This window comes from Kryptolebias marmoratus, linkage group LG14 (genome assembly GCF_001649575.2).
Source record: "Kryptolebias marmoratus isolate JLee-2015 linkage group LG14, ASM164957v2, whole genome shotgun sequence".
NCBI lineage: Eukaryota > Metazoa > Chordata > Actinopteri > Cyprinodontiformes > Rivulidae > Kryptolebias > Kryptolebias marmoratus.
In genome coordinates, this window is record NC_051443.1 from 25,274,273 (window position 1) to 25,292,170 (window position 17,898).

General features: G+C 38.5%; 1 long non-coding RNA gene across 4 annotated transcripts in view; it reads left to right on the forward strand.

The window, feature by feature from the left end:
* The first annotated feature begins 3,506 nt into the window (after positions 1 to 3,506).
* Positions 3,507 to 17,898, forward strand: part of LOC112451209 — a 30,748-nt gene continuing 16,356 nt past the window's right edge. For 3 of the 4 annotated variants that reach the window (XR_005234007.1, XR_005234006.1, XR_003039993.1), the window contains exons 1-3: positions 3,507 to 3,557; positions 4,135 to 4,220; positions 6,242 to 6,308. This is a non-coding gene — a long non-coding RNA (uncharacterized LOC112451209). Of the gene's footprint in view, positions 3,558 to 4,134; positions 4,221 to 6,241; positions 6,309 to 14,893; positions 15,016 to 17,898 lie in introns of those variants that run through there. The other variant, XR_003039994.2, reaches the window with a different exon arrangement.

The following is a 17,898-nucleotide window of genomic DNA, read 5'->3' on the forward strand; positions in this document are numbered from 1 at the left end:
ATGGTCTGCGTTAAAATATTATTTAAAAAAATAACACTTTTAGAGAATGACACAACAGAATGAAGCATTTCTTTTCAAATTTCACCCGTTTTAATTACTATTCTCTTTAATGTCCCAGGAAAAGTTTGGTTCATGTCTCCATGAATTGGCTCCAGAAAAGCAATGAATTTATCTTATTTTATCAATAAATATTGACAGTTTGTTCAAGATTTGGTCAACATTACTGTTTGACACCCCTGTTTTTAACTGGGACAGAAAAATGGGTCACTATTGTTCAGTATAAAATGGACCATTTGTATGGATCTGTATATTTGCATTTTTTAGTTTCTTCTTGTCATTTCTAACCTAGAATTGTACTTTAATTTACACATCAAAACAAATAGTTTGAACTAACTAAACTGTATATTATTGCTCTTAATTTCAACTTTAAAATGGTCACCATATTGGTCAGTGGTTACACATTTAAGAAGCATTTATTTCTAATAAATGAATGTTTGTGGATTACAGTCGTGTCTGAAATCGGATTCATATTTTTTGTCAGACTTCCTGTCTGAGGAAAGCGTTTCTGTCTGCAGCCTCTTGGTGTCACTGCGTGATCGTGTTTTCCTCCAGCAGGATCTCATCTGGAGGTCAGCTGTGGAAACGGGTTTCATCACCAAACCTTCGCCTTAAATAACCGGATCTTCTTCTAACCGAGCCGTTTAAGGCTTGGTCAGCATTTTGGGGATCTGGGGGGGGGATTTTTGAAAACCCATGCAGGGTAATTTAACCGTACCTGGGTCGTTGTTGTCTTAATTAATGTCTTAACGTGTTCTAATTTTGAACAAACAGCTGCAGTTTTTTGGGTTGCCCCTTCCTTTCATGTTGCATTTAACAGAAATAAATATATTTTTTTTTTGCATCAGTTTTGCTCTTATTGAGCTGATCTTTCCGTCAGATAATCGGAGGTTTGTGTCAAAATGTCTGCCATCAGAAAAACACCAACTCCCTGTCAAAATGTAAAGAAAAATGGATGAATGATATCGTTAATACAAGCAGCATACGAGTGTTTGAATAATAACAATAAAACATTTTAAAGAGATTTGTTTAACTTAATTAAGATTAAAGGGTTACTGTTTTCCCATCACTGGTAAAATCTGTTTGTCGTTGCAGAAAAAGAAATAAACCAGATGCAAAACTGTAATAAGAAATACTATATAGAATAAATCAAAACACAATCAAAATACTAATACTGAAGTAAAAAGAAAAAGGTAAAAACTAAAAACAGAAATTTAAATGTAGAAACAATTTCTGTAAAGATTGGGATAGTGATAAAAAATTAAATATTTTCTATTAAATATATTCTGATGTGCTAAAAAAAATGTAATTACCAAAATTATTTTACATTAAAGTCTTTGTAGATCAAATAACGCAGAGAAACGCTCTTGAAGTTAATTTAGGACTGATTCATCGTACGCGAAAGTACCGGAGTGTCCAGAGAAAACCGGACACTCCGGTACTTTCGTTGCGTCGGAGAGGGATCTACGTAAAAACTCTGGAGCTCAAATCACAGATTCTTTATCTGTGAGGCGACATCTCTAACCACTACACCACTGTGCAGCCATGTTTTAAACAAATAATAAATCGTTGAGCCTTATTTAATAAAAATAAATAAAATAGGAATTACCGGAGTATCCGGTGAAAACGACACGCTGAGAACTGAACCTGAGATCTTACTGAGAGGTGACAGTATTAACCACCGCACCACTGTGCAAACCTATTTCAGGATAAAATATTTAATTTAAACCTTAAATTACAAAAAAAAAACAACTAGAAATTTAATCTCAACGTCATTTCAATAAATTAGTTAAATTTGACATTAGATGCTTTTTACAACTAAAATCTACATAAATATTAAAAATAATCTTTTTTTTCCAGGAACTTTTTTCCTCAATATTTTTTGCACTAAAAAAAACTGCTTATGCAGCCATTTTGCTTAGAGCCGCCATGATAAATGGGCGATCATGCAACTGTCCGAGTGTGGGTTTGTTTGTCTGTTAGCAAAATATCTCACAAACCACTGGACTGACGTTGGATGGACATCTACAAATGATTAGCCTGATTTAAGATGGCTGCCACAGCTAAACAACCTAAGCAAACACAAAAATGGCAATAATTTGTTCAGTTTTGTAAATGTTGAGCTCCGATTTGGTGCGGTAGTAGCTGAGAGTCATCCCAACATGCCACAGAAGGTCTTTGTTTCAAACTTTGGGCTGAAAGGTGGAGGGTGATGTGCATTCCTTCTACCATTCCTGGTTTTATTTTTAAGTTTCATTCAGTCTCAATAATAGGATTTATCTTAAAACTTTGACTCCGGGAAATTTAAGAAATAAGATTTAATAAATCTTAGAATCACAAACCAGGCAGAATGAAACAGAACGGAAGATGAAAGTTACAATAGTCTTTAAAAAGGCAAGGATAAAATCATAAATGTAGTTTTTATCTTTACTTTGTTCCCTTCAGTTTTAGAAGTTAAAACTCGATCAGATTCGTCTCGTTTTAACACCGTTAACATGATGTAAAATCATCGTTTTTGTTGTTGGCTGCTATCTCCGAGCCTCTCTGTCAAATCTGCATCGGTTCCACATCGAAGGCCTGCAGGCGGACTCAGATAATGCTCGCCATATTTACAGCGGCGGGAGGATTGGGAGGGTTCCGACTAGATCCCATTTGTGTGAACCTATTAGTGCCGAGCGCTCCGAGCTGCCTCTGATACGCCTCCGAGATTAGGCAATGGTATTACGGTAAGAGGATCGACTCGCCTGAAGGTGAGACAGAGGAACACACACAAACGCAGATACGAAGGACCACACACTCGCTAAAAAACACAAAAAATGAATCAGGATCTGGCAGCACTGAAAGCAGGGAGGATTAAGGAAGGAACACAGAAACATTTGGGGTTTATAAACTGAAACTAAAGTACCGATGATGGCTGTGATGGTGGAGGAGGACAACCATGTTCTGAACGCTCGTGCATGTTCATACAGTTAAGGTCAAAGGTCACCATCTGCTCATCACAGCCTGGATGTCATCAGGAGTAAGAATCCAGAGTCAACCTTCACACCGCTGGTTTCCTGTTTACAGTTTCCTGTTTAGTTTCCTGTTTGCAGTTTCCTGTTTACAGTTTCCTGTTTGTAGTTTCCTGTTTGCAGTTTCCTGTTGCGATGGAATAATTATACAGTTTAAAAGGTTTAAAGAACAAGAATTAGATTTTGTTTTTTAGTTTCTGTAAATATCCCAAACTTCAGCCTGGTTGGTCTTGTTTGTTTGTTTGTTTGTTGCTTTTTTATGTAAAGCTTCTGGTTGCGTTCCTGTTTTGCCCTGACTTCCTGTTTTATTTTGAAATGTCAGGTTGTAGGTTTTGCTTCCTGTCTTTTCCCCGCCCTCACACCTGAGAACTGATCACCACAGGTGTTTTGTGTTACTCATCAAGGTTTGTTTGTTTGGCTGCAGATCAGTTTGGGTTTTTTTGGTTCATCTGCTTTTGTGACAAGAAAATGTTTGTTTTGGAGTCGAAGGTGAGGTGCTTTCAGATTATATGTGTTTGTGACAAGTCTTCATTTAATTTAGGTGTGAATTAATCCAGTAATGGTAATCATTAGGAATTTGCTTGAAAGGCCAACATTCATCAACTTTCTTCTCTGAAGCTGAAAAAGTATTTGAGCTTATTTTTGTAATAATGTAAGCTGGCAAAAAAAATGTAGAAAAAAGTTAAAAAAAATGTTTGTTTGCCAAAACTTGAAAAGGTTTAATTGGTTCTAAAAGTTGGTGACTTCATCAAACTGTAATTTGATCATTCTTTGGTAAAATAACAAACTAAAGCTGTGATTCTGTAAAAACTGTTAAAAATATCAGAACTCTGGTTCAGTCAGGCAGAGTCCAACTTTCTGTTTAAACTGAATATTTATTCTGCTTCGGGTTTTACGATCATTTAACCAAATATTTGTATTTAATGGGGAAATTTTGAAGTTTATTTGAGTTTCATCTATGCTGTACGATGATACTTTAACCAGAAATCATAACACAAAATTTCAGTTCAAGCTGCCTGTTTTGATATATTTTTATTTCTTTTGTGTGGATTCTTTCATCGTACAGCTGAATCAACGTCTGCCACTGAAATGGAAGAATAAAATAATGCTGTAAGGATGCATCGTTTGGCCATTGGCACCTTTTAATTACAGGTAAAATTAATCGATTTTTGGTGTTTTTATCACAGTTGATGATGATTTTGGACAGAAGCTGAATAATTCAGTTAACATAAAAACCCAACTGCTGTTGGTGATTAATAAAAGAACCATAGATCTCATAAATATGTTCCTTTACAGTATATAATGGTATGTTTTCCACAGTTTGGGTTCCGTTTTCCTAAAACAATGTAATTTTTCCCCACATGTTTATGACATGGGGACGTGAAGAAGAGGATGTTTGAGGAAGTCGGCGCTCCCTCACCTTCCCTCCTTCCAGCAAAGAGAAAAAGCCATGTCATAATTTATGACTTAAAAAGCATGAATTTTTCAGCGCGCAGTGGCAGAGATGGCACTTCATGTTTACAGCAATCACTTCCTTAGTGAATGATTCATGTGGATGTGGCGCCTCTGAATATTTCAGGGAACAAACAGAAACATTGGTGCTCCGAGTTTTAAACTCCTTCAATGATCAACAGACAAGCCGAGTGGCTGGGAAAATCCGTCTTCGGTGGTTTAAAAAAAAAAAAAAAAAAAAACTTTTTAGAGGAGCAGGAATGTTTGTGTTTAAGGGTGTCGTGACTTTTTGTTTATACGACAATATTCTGTTTACAGCGAGGAGATTTAACATTAAATTCAGAACAGGTGTCGTTATAAACATTAAACAATGGAAAACTTCAGGCAGAACTTTAAAACTATTTCAATTCTTTATTAATGAAAAGTCTACTTTAATCAAAGCACAATTCAATTTTTTTTTTTAAAAAAGTAAAACTTGAAAACTACAAATGTACCATAGTGTTGCGTAGAAAAACCTTTAAGAGCCCCTTTTTAGATGATCTGCAATCTATTAAATTCCATTTATTTACTAAAAAATCTCAGACAATGCAAATATTTCTTGCAGGAATGCATATCACCCACAATTTAATAATCTAAAGTTTGAAATAAAGACCTCATATTGGTCCGACTCTCAGCTGTGATACCAAATTTTAGGCCAATATCTGCAAATCTGGCTGAGTTGCAGCCATTTTTGTAATTGAGAAGCTGTGGCAGCCATCTTGAGTTGCTCAGTTTAAGAAATTCATCCAACAGTTACTTTTTGGGAGTTGATCCGTCCAGTGGTTAATGAGGTATTTTGTTAGAAACTCATAATCCACAAAAGAGAAGCCTGTTCTGCTTTTAGAAACCCTAGGAACAGAACTAAAGGAACCCTAATCAACCGTTACGATAGGATTTATCAAAGTCAAAAGGTTAAGGTTTCTGCAGAAACCCACTCAAAATAAAAAGGTACGCCATCTCTAAGATTTACTCAACTGAAGGAACCGGATGGCACATCTGTGGACACGGTTTCCAGAACTGAGGGAACGGATTTTTCCGACATTCTCTGTAGATTTTCAACGAGACGTTAAATACGCGTCGTGTGACGGTTTTTATTCCAAATGTTCAGTCTGGCTTTGTTACACTGGATGTCGGGTGTCTAACGGAGAACCGGACGGTTTGATGCGCTGGTCTCCTCCTTTTTTAGAAATCACATTCATCCGTTGCCTGGAAGCTGCAGTCGCCTGGTGGAAATCTTTCATCTTGCCTGCGTAATGCCCTTCAGAGGGCCCTACCGGCTGTTTGGATTTTAGCCAAGGTTACTATAGAAACGCACAGAGGGAGGAATGCAGGAAAACAGGGAAAGGCTGGCTCCGGCTAACCAACACGCTTACCAATTTCCACCAAAAAAAGGGAAAACATTATTTCCAGCCTGGGAAAGACACAAAACATAAGTTTATTACTTATTGTTCTGCTGATTTACTTGAGCTGAGAGGATTGGAAAAAGCTGATTTATGCACTGATCAGTATTTATTGATTTTATTCACTTGCATCAGAGGATTATTCTGCCATCTGCAGACGATGGCGTTCCCTCAAACACTCGTCTTTAAAGGGCTCCTCCGTGAATTTATTCCTCACATCTTGGAGTGCAGAAGTCGTGACTTGAATAATTAAAACTTCTTTGTTTTTGTTTATCCCAACAGTGACGCTCAAATCTGCAGGATGGCTGATGTGGTGGCTTCATCCGGTAACCGGATTCCTGTCGTACAGGTGAGCTTGATATTCATCGTACCTGAACAGATCACAGCTGAAAAATTTAGATCCAACTGACGGGTTGAATATAGAATCAACTAACAGGTGAATGAATTAAACTCCTGATCAAACGCGTTAAATTAAAATGTACATTTGACTGAAGTCAATCACACTGAATGCAGCCGACAGTGTTATTAAAAAATACATTAATATAAATCCATGCATGCAAGATCGAGACGGCAGCAGAGATCATACATAAATGGATGAACAAATGAGAGTGAATGAGTGAGTAAATGTTAAATTAAAGATTGGTAACGAAGAAAGATCAGACATGTTTAATTGATCAGCATCAAAAGACAAATTTTCCCAGACAACTGTGCAACCTGATGACTGAATCGTACCTGTGAATGTTTTGAAGTTGGGCTTCGAGATGAACTGAGCTGCCTCGAAATCAGGAGGAAAAACAACCGTCCTAAAACCCCCAAAGTGTTCAGGAGCTTTAAATCTGTGCAGGAAAAACTCTGATTTCATTATAATAATTCATAACATGAAACTAAAGTTTGCCACCTTCAGTGCCAGTGTTTTAAATAAATACCACCTGTGAATTATTGGTGCTCGGGGCATGTGTTGGAGATGACTCTGAACTACTTCCACACCAAATTTTAGCTCAGCATCTTTAACGACGACTGCTTTATGGCCATTTTTGTTGGCTAAAGTTGATTAGTTGTGGCGGGCATCTTGAATCGGTTGATTCAAAAGGTAATTAGGTGACATACATCCAGTGAATAAACAGAATCCGTCCAGTGGTTTGTGACATATTTTGCAATAACGGTTGATTTTAACAGTTGATGTCAAAGTTTTAATTAAAGATGTCACACGATCTCTTGGCATTCGCAGTATTGACTCTCGCCTATTACTACGCCAAATTTTAGTTCAATATTTTAAAGATTCATTGAGTTAAAGCCATTTTTGTTAAAGTTGATGATCTTGAATCAAGTCAGACCTGTTAGCGCTCGAGCTACATGTTTCGAATGATGCTCAGTATTTGTAAAACTGAGTTATAGCCATCATCGTGTTTGCTAATGTGTTAATTTTTGGACTCAATCTGACTCAAAATGGCCGCCACAGGTAATCTGTTTAATTCGGGCTATATCAGTTTATAAACTGTCTTCCGTGGGTTTTATTATAACTGAGAGTCTGACACAGTTTAAATATTCGGTCTGTTAATGGTTCTTTTTATTTACTATTATGTCATATTAATCTAGTGTTCAAAATATAACTGTTCATATAACTAAGACTGTAATTCCTGCACTTTTTATTTTCTGTTTTAATTTTTTCTCAACAACATTGAAAAGTTTTCTTTTTTTTTTTTTTTTTAACCGGAGAGTTTCTGGAAAGCATTTCAGTAGCCATAATATTTGTTATTTTTAAAGTTTAGATAGACTCATTCTATATGATTTTTTTTTTTTTTTTTTAAGACTGTAATTTATACTTTTCCTACATTACTTTTGTCTTTTTATTTATTTATTTTTTTAAGACCTTGACACCTGCGAGTTGCTGAAATCACAGCAGCTTCGCCTTTATTACCGGATTGGTTCCGAAAGCTGTGAAGGAAATTAAAACATTTTTCTCATTTTTAAAAACTAAAATCAGATCTTTTAAGACTTAAAGACTATACCTTTCTTTTAGATTACTGCAATTTTTAGTAAAAGTTTACTTTTATTGGTTCTTTCAAAAAGCAGCTTCGCCGTTTTTACCGGAGAGATTCGGGAAAGCAGCAAGTGCATCAACGCCCATGATATTAATCCACAGCTTATTTAAAAAACTATAACTTTGTTTTCATATCATCTTTAATATAATAATTCATTATTTTCTTACATTACTGCAATTTTTTAAAGTTATTTTATTGAAGATGGCAAGTTGTTTCGACTCACAGTAGCTTTGCCGTTTTTACCGGAGAGATTCGGGAAATTAGCAACCGCTTCAACGCCCATGATATTAATCTACAGTTTATTAATAATTATAACTTTGTTTTCATATCATTTTAAAGATAATAATTATTTTCTTACATTACATTTTTTAGTTATTTTATTGAAGATGGCAAGTTGTTCAAATTACAACAGCTTCGCCGTTTTTACCGGAGAGATTCCGGTAAATGTTGAAGGGTGCTTTAATGAACATTAAAAAAATAAATAAATTAAAGTAAGGATCATTCTATATGACTTTAAGACAATTTATGCCTTTCTTTTGCTTGTTGTATCATGGCAGTGCAACAAACAAAAGCACAGGGACACTTTAAATGTAAATTACTATTGCAGAAATACTATGAACTAAAAAATCGTGCACCATTTATTACAGGAGGAGCCCTTAAAACAGCGTCTATTTGTTTCTCTTAGACTATCTTTCATTCAACGTAATTACTCATAAAATTAAAGCTCCCTTTGCACAATTCATCCCCCAAGGGTTCCTGTTTGTTTGACTCTGAATCGTTTCCTGTCGCCTTCACGTACAACTCCTATTTTATCCTTAAATATTTCTAATATTAACGTCCCATTTAGCTGGACGGGGTGTGTATTAATTTTTAACACGTGTGGGGGGCCCCCGCTGGGAATCGGATCCTCACCCAGGCCGTGTTAGTGCCTTGCTCATCCGATTAGGGACAGCAGACCAGTAAACGGCGCCTCTCAGGGGATCGTAAAGAAACGGGAGATCTGGATTTGAACTGATAAATCAAACTGATACGGGATCATTATGTAAATTCCCACCTCGGAGGGCAGTTTCACTTAGTGTGCCGGGTTTGTGTGCGAGTCTGTTTGCCGCGACGCTCACACTGAATACATTGAACTGATCCAGCTGAGACCCAAACAAGACCTCAAACTCCATTATCCTCCAGGACGAACTCGGTTTTCATCCACTTCTTTGTTCAGTTTCTTCTTCTCTCACTCTCCTTGGAAAACACCTTAGCAAACATGAACGTATTCATAAATATTGTTAAAAGGACCAGGAAAAGGTGGCATTATAGGTAACAAAGTTGGGATAAACTTGTATAAAGATGATAAAATGTAAGTTATTGTTGTAATAACTTGGTTGAACGTGCTTGAATTCATAAAACCCAGAATGTTAACAATTGAGACCATTAAACGTGTTTTTCACTGGGCTGTGATTAATTTGTGATGGTAGTAAAAGGCACAAAATTAAATTGGAATCATACTGAATATGTACTTTAATATGTCAGGAGTTTGCGTACCTGTGCAAACTTTGTTGCAGTTTACTACAGATTGTAATTATTTCTGTAAAATTTCTCATTCTATTCAATTTTTATACAATTTAAGGTTCTTTTCATAGCAGAACACATCCACTAGCAGTGTACTTTCGATCACAATGTAAACCAAAATAAATTGTTCAGATTTCTGATTTTTAGATATCTATATACTCTATATAAAAATGCTAAACGGTTTTTGTAAAATTCGTCGAAACACTTTATTTTTAAGTTCCATTTCCTGTTTTTCAGCCAGTTTAGTAGTTCAGTCATTAAGTTTTGTCACGTAGCAGATGACAAAAAAGCCCAATTCAAGATGGCCACCAAAGCTAAATGAACTTACCAAACACAAAAATGGCTACAACTGTCACTTTTACAGATATTGAGCTAAAATTTGATGTGGTAGTAGCTGAGAGTCATTCACAACACGTACTGACAGGCTGACATTTTAGCTTAAAATTATTGGAGTCAATCCTGTCTGTTAGCAAAATATCTCAAACCACAGAATGGGTTTTAATGAAACTCTTGAAGGACTCATTAAAGCTACGTGTGCAACCATTGGAGGCAGTCCAATTAAAGATGGCTGCCACAAATAATTGGCCTTTGCAACACAAATGGCTTGAATTCTGTCAGTTTTACAGATTTTAAGCTAACATTTAGAGATCATACAATGATCAACAGATTTAACCGAAAGTGATAACTGTCAATTTCCCAATTTAAGATCTGTTTAAAACTCCAGCATGAACGATGGCGGGTGATATGCATTCTTTAAGGAATGCTCGATCGTTAGCTGAGATGTTCAACCTTTGGATGTCATGTGGAATAAATCATTTTTTAAAAGCTTTTAAATGACTTCAGTTGGTGGAAAAGTTTAATTCTAATATCTCAGGATTTATCGGACCTTTATTCTGTTTTTAGACCCCAGTTTTCATCTTCAGCTTTAATCAGACCAACAGATTAATGTGCAGACGGTGAGCGGACACCTGGATAAATTTGTCTTGGGGGGGAAAAAGTTATTTAAAACTTTTGTTTCGTAGTTAAATTCTGCTGTTGCTATTTTTGTTGATTATTTATGTGTATTAAAAAGATGATCCCCAATGTTGGGCTCTGGACCCAACTGTGGGCTCCTGAGATGAGTTCCAAAAATAACTTTTTAATGTTAGTTATTATAGATTAAGTTTACTTATAACAGGGTAAAAAACAGTCTAATGGTTGTTATCGTGGTTTATTAAGGTTTGTTGACCAAAAAAGGTTTGGGTCACGAATGTTCTGTTTCTGTTAGTTTGTGAAAAGTTTGGGGACCCCAACAGTTTGCTTTAAGGGTTGGAGAAATGACCTTGAACTATGATTGTCTCACAGCTGCAGAAAACCAGAATTTAAAACTTAAGTTTTGGATTTTTAAGTCTTTATCTTTATTTTTGCTGCAACTGAAGCTGCTGCAGATTCTGTCATCCAGGATGCAGCAAACCCTCGTGTGTAGTTAAGGTTGTGTTGATGTTAGTTTGTCGTGGTATGTGTGTGTGTGTGTGTGGGGGGGGGGTCAGATCCGAGTGGCAGGTGCAGGGATCGTGGCGATGCCCCGGGGCCGACCGCGGGGCTCGAACGCTCGCCACGGCGATTAATCACCCGGCAAAATGCTTCTGACATGCCAAAGAGGGAACGAGAGGAGCGCCGCGTTTATGCATCCTTGAGTGAACGTGTGTGTGTGTGTGTGTGTGTGAATATCTGAGTGTGTACTTGTAGATGTGGCAGATAGAAAATGTACTCAAGTTATTTTATGCGAAAGGTTATAATCCATAATCTGAAGCGATGTTTCATGTCACTTTGATTTGTGTAGTTTTGGTAAATAATTCAGAAAAATGATCAAATCACCTTGTGAGGGAAATGTACATTTTTCTGCTCACTTTTTGTCCTTCAGCTCAGATTAGTTTCCTTTCGAAGGTAGTTTACGTTTTGCTGATAATTTAGACTAGTCTAAGTCGCACCAAACTCAAAATTTATATTAGTTAGGTGCAACTTGACTAAAAATAGTTGCTGCAACTCGAAAAAAAAACTAGAAATGTTGATGCAAACCGGCAGCTTCTAATTTTCTTTAAGCCCAAAAATCATTTGGAGATCCTTGTGGCAATAGAATCCGAGCTTCTGATAAACTGTAGAAATATAAAACAAATGTTAAATTTACTGCCAGTGCAAGGTTGGGGTCACCATAATAACAAACCCTGACTTCCTTCTTAATACGACAGAAATGCAGAGCAGAAAGTAAGCCTCAGTTGCTGTGAGAAAACAGTCATTTTTAAGTTTCTGCAGTTTTATTTGGAGATCTGACAAGTTTTATAAATCCCCCGTCACTTCCTGTTTTAAAAGAGGAAAGATCTGAGCTCGGATGCAGTGGAAGTCAATGAGGGTTTGGAGATTTAAGAGGAAACCAGAAGTCCTGAAGCTGTGAGACGCAAAAATACCCGTTTAGATAGATGAACTGTAGAAAACTGTTTGTTTGTCTTCAAAAATCCGAACTAAAACTGAAAGATCTTGAAACGGTTCTGTCATCAAGTTAAACTTGAGAACGTTTCTTCAGTTGATCTCCAAACTGGGCTGGGTTTGAATCTTATCATTTCCAAATATTTTCTGCTCCGTTCAGTCGCGCCGTTCCAGATTTATCGTCTTAAAGAAGTTTTCCTGAAAGTAGCAGCAGTAAACTGTCAAAGAATAAAACCTTTCCGTTTATTTTCTGCTGAAGTTTGGGGAGAAAACCAACTTTTTAAATGGGTGTGATCTAAAAACTGTGAGAAATGGTTGCATTTTGATTTAATAATGTGTTCAGATGAGACATAAAACCAAGCAGATCAGCTCCTTCTTGTCTTTTCACTGCAGTTTATAAAACTGAAAGTTTGGCTCCAAACATCTTTATTTTTCCTCCACTTGTTAAAATTCAGTCCATTGACACCTCCCTGCGAAGCCGATTCATATTTATTCACCGTTTTCTGGATTTTATCAGTTTTAGACCTGAAAACACTGATGTGTAGCCTCCCCCCCCATAATGAGTTGTCAGGATGGTGTTTTGTTTTTTTATAAGCCTTCTGGCTTGTTAGGTTTTTATATCGCTGTCATAATTCACCTCCTGCCCTTTCTTCTTTTTATAATTTGGGCTTTTTGTTTGTTGTGAAAATACAAGGTAATTTATGTTTTTTGGTATTTCACAGGTACATCAGCAGGACGAGTTGTTGTAAACAAGGTTTCACTGACTTGATTTTTTATTTTTAAGCCGATCTTCATTGGCTCATAAGTCATGAATCCTTCCTTCTCTTCCCTCCGTCTCTTTCCGCTCCGATGAAGACTCCTGTCTCTTCAGGCTGTAATTAAGCAGCTCTTCCTCGCTCTCTGCGCTCAGTCATGGGTGCTCATTGTGCACATGGATTCCTCTGCAACGCTTAATTGGCTCAACATTGTTTAGCCCACATAGTCACTTTTATTAGTAGTATTAGTGTTATCATTAAATCCAGCCTGATTCAGTCATCTCGCCTCCACGTTTCACTTAAAGAGCACAAATGTATTAACTCAACTTTACTGTCTTTATTTTGCCCCTTTATGTTCAGATTTTCCTCCTAGTTTCAGTCCTGCACCCCCAGCAGGGCTCTATCCCCCCCAACCCCCCGAACTAATTGTCAAAACAAGAGTCGATCCTGGGAGAACCAGATGGTGCCCGTCTTCAGGGTTAAAGACTCCGGGAGTTTCAGGTAGCTCTCTAAAAACTAATAAAGATAAAATGATGAAAGTTGGTATCCCTGTCATGAAGTGACATCAGCGGTTCACCAAAACGTGACGTACATTTGGCACGGCGTGTTTTCAGGCCGACGTAGGAGCGTCGGACTTCACTAAAGATGGAGTTCTGGGCTCCAAAGACAGACTTGGATTCTGGCGGGACGACTTATTAGATCAGACAGGAAGCTTGAACTTGGGCTCATAGCAGATCAGTCGATAAGTCTTCAGTTATTACAGTTTAAATGGCCGATGTGCATGTATACAACATTGGTAGATATAAATGGATATAATGGGGAATGTATGAACAGACCCTCCAGGATTTTGTAATGTTGGGATTTTTTTAACACAAAAAATCAAGCAAACCCCGCGAAATCGCAACTTTCCCGCAACTTTAACCCAATATTTATTGTTTGTAAAGTGATTCTCCACCGTTTCTGCGGTCTAGTCTCTTCTTTGTGGGTTTGTGTAGCGTGGAATACAAAATAACCCCAAATAACTCAGGAAGAAGACACGTGACGTCACTTCCTGCAGACCAGGGACAATCCAGAAATGCTCATGAATGTCAGTTTAGAAGCTATCAAAGTTCTTATCAAAGGACTTGGACTGTAGGATGGAGACAGTTGAGGACATTCAGGCAGCAGGGGTGTCCTGTGTCCCAGAGGGAAGTTACCCAGATGTCCACAGGGCAAGACCCCAACGCAAACGTTCCCTTTTTATCAGAAATGTTTTGTCACAGCTTTGTTTCCTAAAATATACCAAACAGAACTTTAAGACCTTGAAACAAACCAAAGCTTCCAAGTTTAGTTTCAGGATTTCTGATGAACCAAAACGATTGTCCAGTCGGACTGTGGACAGGATGGCAACGATGGAGACACTGTTCAGGACAGCTGGGGTCAGAGGTCACGTCAGCCTCAACATGCTTGACCAACGACGTCAGAGCAGATTTTTATTCTGTAGTATTACATTACTTAAACACGCATACCTCCTGTGTACTTCCTGTGTACTACTTCCTGAAAGCCTCGATTTGTCTTTGCGCTCCAATCGGACCTCAGCAGCCAATCAGAGGAGCTCCCTGAACCATTCGGTTGGTTTATTGTTGGATTATTCTGGGTTTTATGTTTTATTTTACAAAAACAAACCTCTCCCTGATGGTCTGTAGCTTCTATCACAACATGACGAGCTTGGTTCTGGTCCCGGCCCACAAAGTCCTGCAGAGACTCTGGTTCGGACGGGTCCATCGTTGGACAAACATTTGGTTTTTCTACTTCAGATCTTCCAGCTGCAGAACTAATTTTATAACAACCAGCTCAAAGTTTAACCTTATTTTCAGGTTTTTGCTTCATTGAATGGATAATTTTAATATTTCAGCTTTTATTTTTTATAAAAACTCTTAATTTTAACTGATCGTACTCAAGTCTCCTGTGTTGGTTTATTTTCTGTTCCGCCTCAGAATAAAAGCCAAAACTCCATTTTATTTGTTTGTATTTGCCTTCACAACTAACAAAACACAACCAGTCAGCCTCACACACACCTGATGTCCCACATGACGTGTGTGTGTGTGTGTGTGTGTGTGTGTCGTCCACAGGTATGTGCGCCTGGTGGTTGCTGGGGTGTGTTTGGTAGCTCAGTCCCGCTGGGAAGCCCAGATCCAGCTGCTGATTTCAGAACAAATGGCATCTGCTGCCACACACACACACACACACACACACACACACACACACTTCTTTCACTCAGGTGGTGAGACAAGGACGTCACAAAAAGACGCCAAACATCTGGAATAAAACCTAAAATCCTTTATTTGAGAAAAAAATCAAAGAGTCTCGATTTAATTCCTTCCTGCATTTATATCTGTATTTAAATGATATTTCAGAGTGAATTTAATTTAATTTTAGCGGCACACTGCCGTGACAGGCTGGTGTGTTTTTAGTTTCCAAACAGGAATTTTCCTTTTAAATTCCGATCTTTGGAGTTTGATCAACGAGCTGAACGACGTCAGGATATCTGAAGGTTTTTTATCTTTTGTTAAACTTAATTTAAACATTTAATTACATTCAGGAGTTGCCAACAGATTTCTTAATGTTGATTAGCTGTGGCAGCCATCTTGGCTCCGATGGCTCCTTGTAGACGAACATCCAGTGAAAGGTTCATTAAAACCCATTTAGTGCTTCGTGATATTTTACTAACATTGTTGACCCTGAAGTTTGAAGTTTTGGCTCCAGATCTAAAAGGCGACGGATCCATTTTTTGTTTTTGCTGAAGTCGGTTAGTTGTGGCGGCCATCTTGAGGCTGTGTTGGTTCCAGTGATCAGGATCTTTTTGGTTTAAAGAGTGGAGGAGAAGAAAACCACTTTTTCTGTTTCCTGTTGGACAGAACTGTAATTCGGGGAACAAACTGTTCCTCTGACACCAGTTTGAAGCAGTTTAGTGGTTCTATTTAATTTATTAAATTTATTGGTAATAATAAAGATCCGGTCCGCTTGGGTCCAGATTGAAGTCGGCGTCTTCCTGTCCTCCTGAAAGGAGAACTGCAGGAAGTGTTTCCTAAAATCTGGACGAATCCAGAAGAATCTCTGCAGCGGCGGACCCACCCCCCAGCGGCGGACCCACCCCCCGTGTCGTTGGCTGGGTCGATGCATAATTTCCCACTCATGTGGACGAACTCGCGGCTCGGCAGCGTTTGTGGAGTCAGTCGGGTTTCTGCAGGAGGAAATCGGCTCGCTCGCTCACACACGCAGGAAACGGGCACCATTTGGTGTTTATGTAAATGTGCAAAAACAAAATGGCTGACTGCCAAATCCCGTCAGTAAACAAAGCTCGTTTGAATGCCATGCGCGGAGTTGTTAAGGTGGTCCGGTCAGGATGGAGGCTGAGGCGCCGGCGGGCCGCCGGTGCTGAAGCACCTTAAACGAGGGCGCCGGGAAGTCACGGGAAATGGCCGTTAAGTTGTGATCGAATGCAGGAGCGCTCCCAGAATGCCTGTTCTCCGCTCGGCTCGGCTTCCTGGCACCCAACCAGCCCGTCTGACCCAGATCTGCCCCAGAGTTCTGACTGAGAGGCCCGGCGGTCCTTTCAGTCCTGCTTCCTGTCGGATCCGTTTCTCCCATCAGTTTGGAATGATTTCCTCTCAGGTTATTAAAAATAAATCCATGAAATGAAAAGTTTAATTTTGGTCCGACTCAAACAAAACAAAATTTAAATTCAAACCTTTTATTTGCACCAACTTCCAATTTTAAATCCTTTTTTTCTTAAATCAGGTTTGATTTATTGGCTGCAGTGATGAATCATATTGTACAAATAAGGTTTTATATTTGTCTTGTCTGTTAGCAAAATATCTCATAAACCACTGGATGCACTTTAATGAAACTTTCAGGAAGTCATCGCTGGATGTTCACCTGCCACTGATTACCTTAAGTCTGATCCAAGATGGCTGGCACAGCTAACCTTAGCCTTATAAATATGGCTTTCCAGCTGTGACTTTTACAAGCATTGAGCTGAAGTTTGGTGCGGTTGAAGCAGAGTCGTCCCTAAAACTCTTTCGGAGCACCGACGGTCTTTGATCCCAGTGAGGTTTGGATCCGACCAAAGGTTGTGTTCGGATCATCAACCTGGGAAACTGTCCCGACTCCGTCCTCTAAAGGCAGAAAGTTTGGGTCATAATCTGCATCTTGGTCCAACCCAGGTTTGTATTTGTGTCCACAGTCGTTTCTGTCGGTCCTGAAACCCGGCGCCAGCAGAAGTTTCTCAGTTCCAGGTGTGACTCCTGCATCCTGTCTGATCATAGCTTAGTTAACACATAAGCAGCTAAGTGCTAAAACAAATCTGTGTAATCTGTCATCGTAAGCGTGAGTACGAGCCGAGCTCCCGGCTCCTCCACGGATAGTTAATCGTGTATATTTAACCACTTCAGCAACACTGAAGTGCGCTCGGAGGCTTTAAGGATCACGCTGACCTTTTTATCTTCGGGGAGGAGATAACGTGCCGGGTACTTAAGGCAAGTAAAGAAATCTTCATTAGCTCCGTGTGTGATTAATTGGTGTCATTGAGTGTGATGTATTTAGGCCATTTTCTGGTACCTCAGAGGCAGCAAACGGCTAAATTAACCTACTGACAAAACGCAACAAGGACGGAATATTTTTGTCTCTTTTCTGTTTGGTAAGCACAACAGTTGGGATCATTTCTTGGTTCAAAAGTAAAGAAAATTAGATTAAGTAAGACTAAACGGATAAATATTCTGTATCAAAGATTGGTGGTAATGGGTCAGGTTCTCATGTTAGAACAGCATTTATTGATTTTCTTTAAAATGGATCTTTAGAAAAGTCTAAACATCTCATAAAAATGGCTTTCACTTGGTGCCATTTAGAGGTATTGACCAGGACCAGGACCGTCATCCACACGGACTCTGCCAGAACCAGGGTCGTAGCCTGAGGTCAACCAGTCATTATCCTCCTGAAGACCAAAACTGAATTAAAATAGAAGCATTTATTTAAAACAAGTGACTTGAATGTGTATATGTTTGTAAATCCATGGGGATCAGCCTCATCTGAAGCAACAGAGGACTCAGGGCACAACCATGATGACTCACTGAAATGA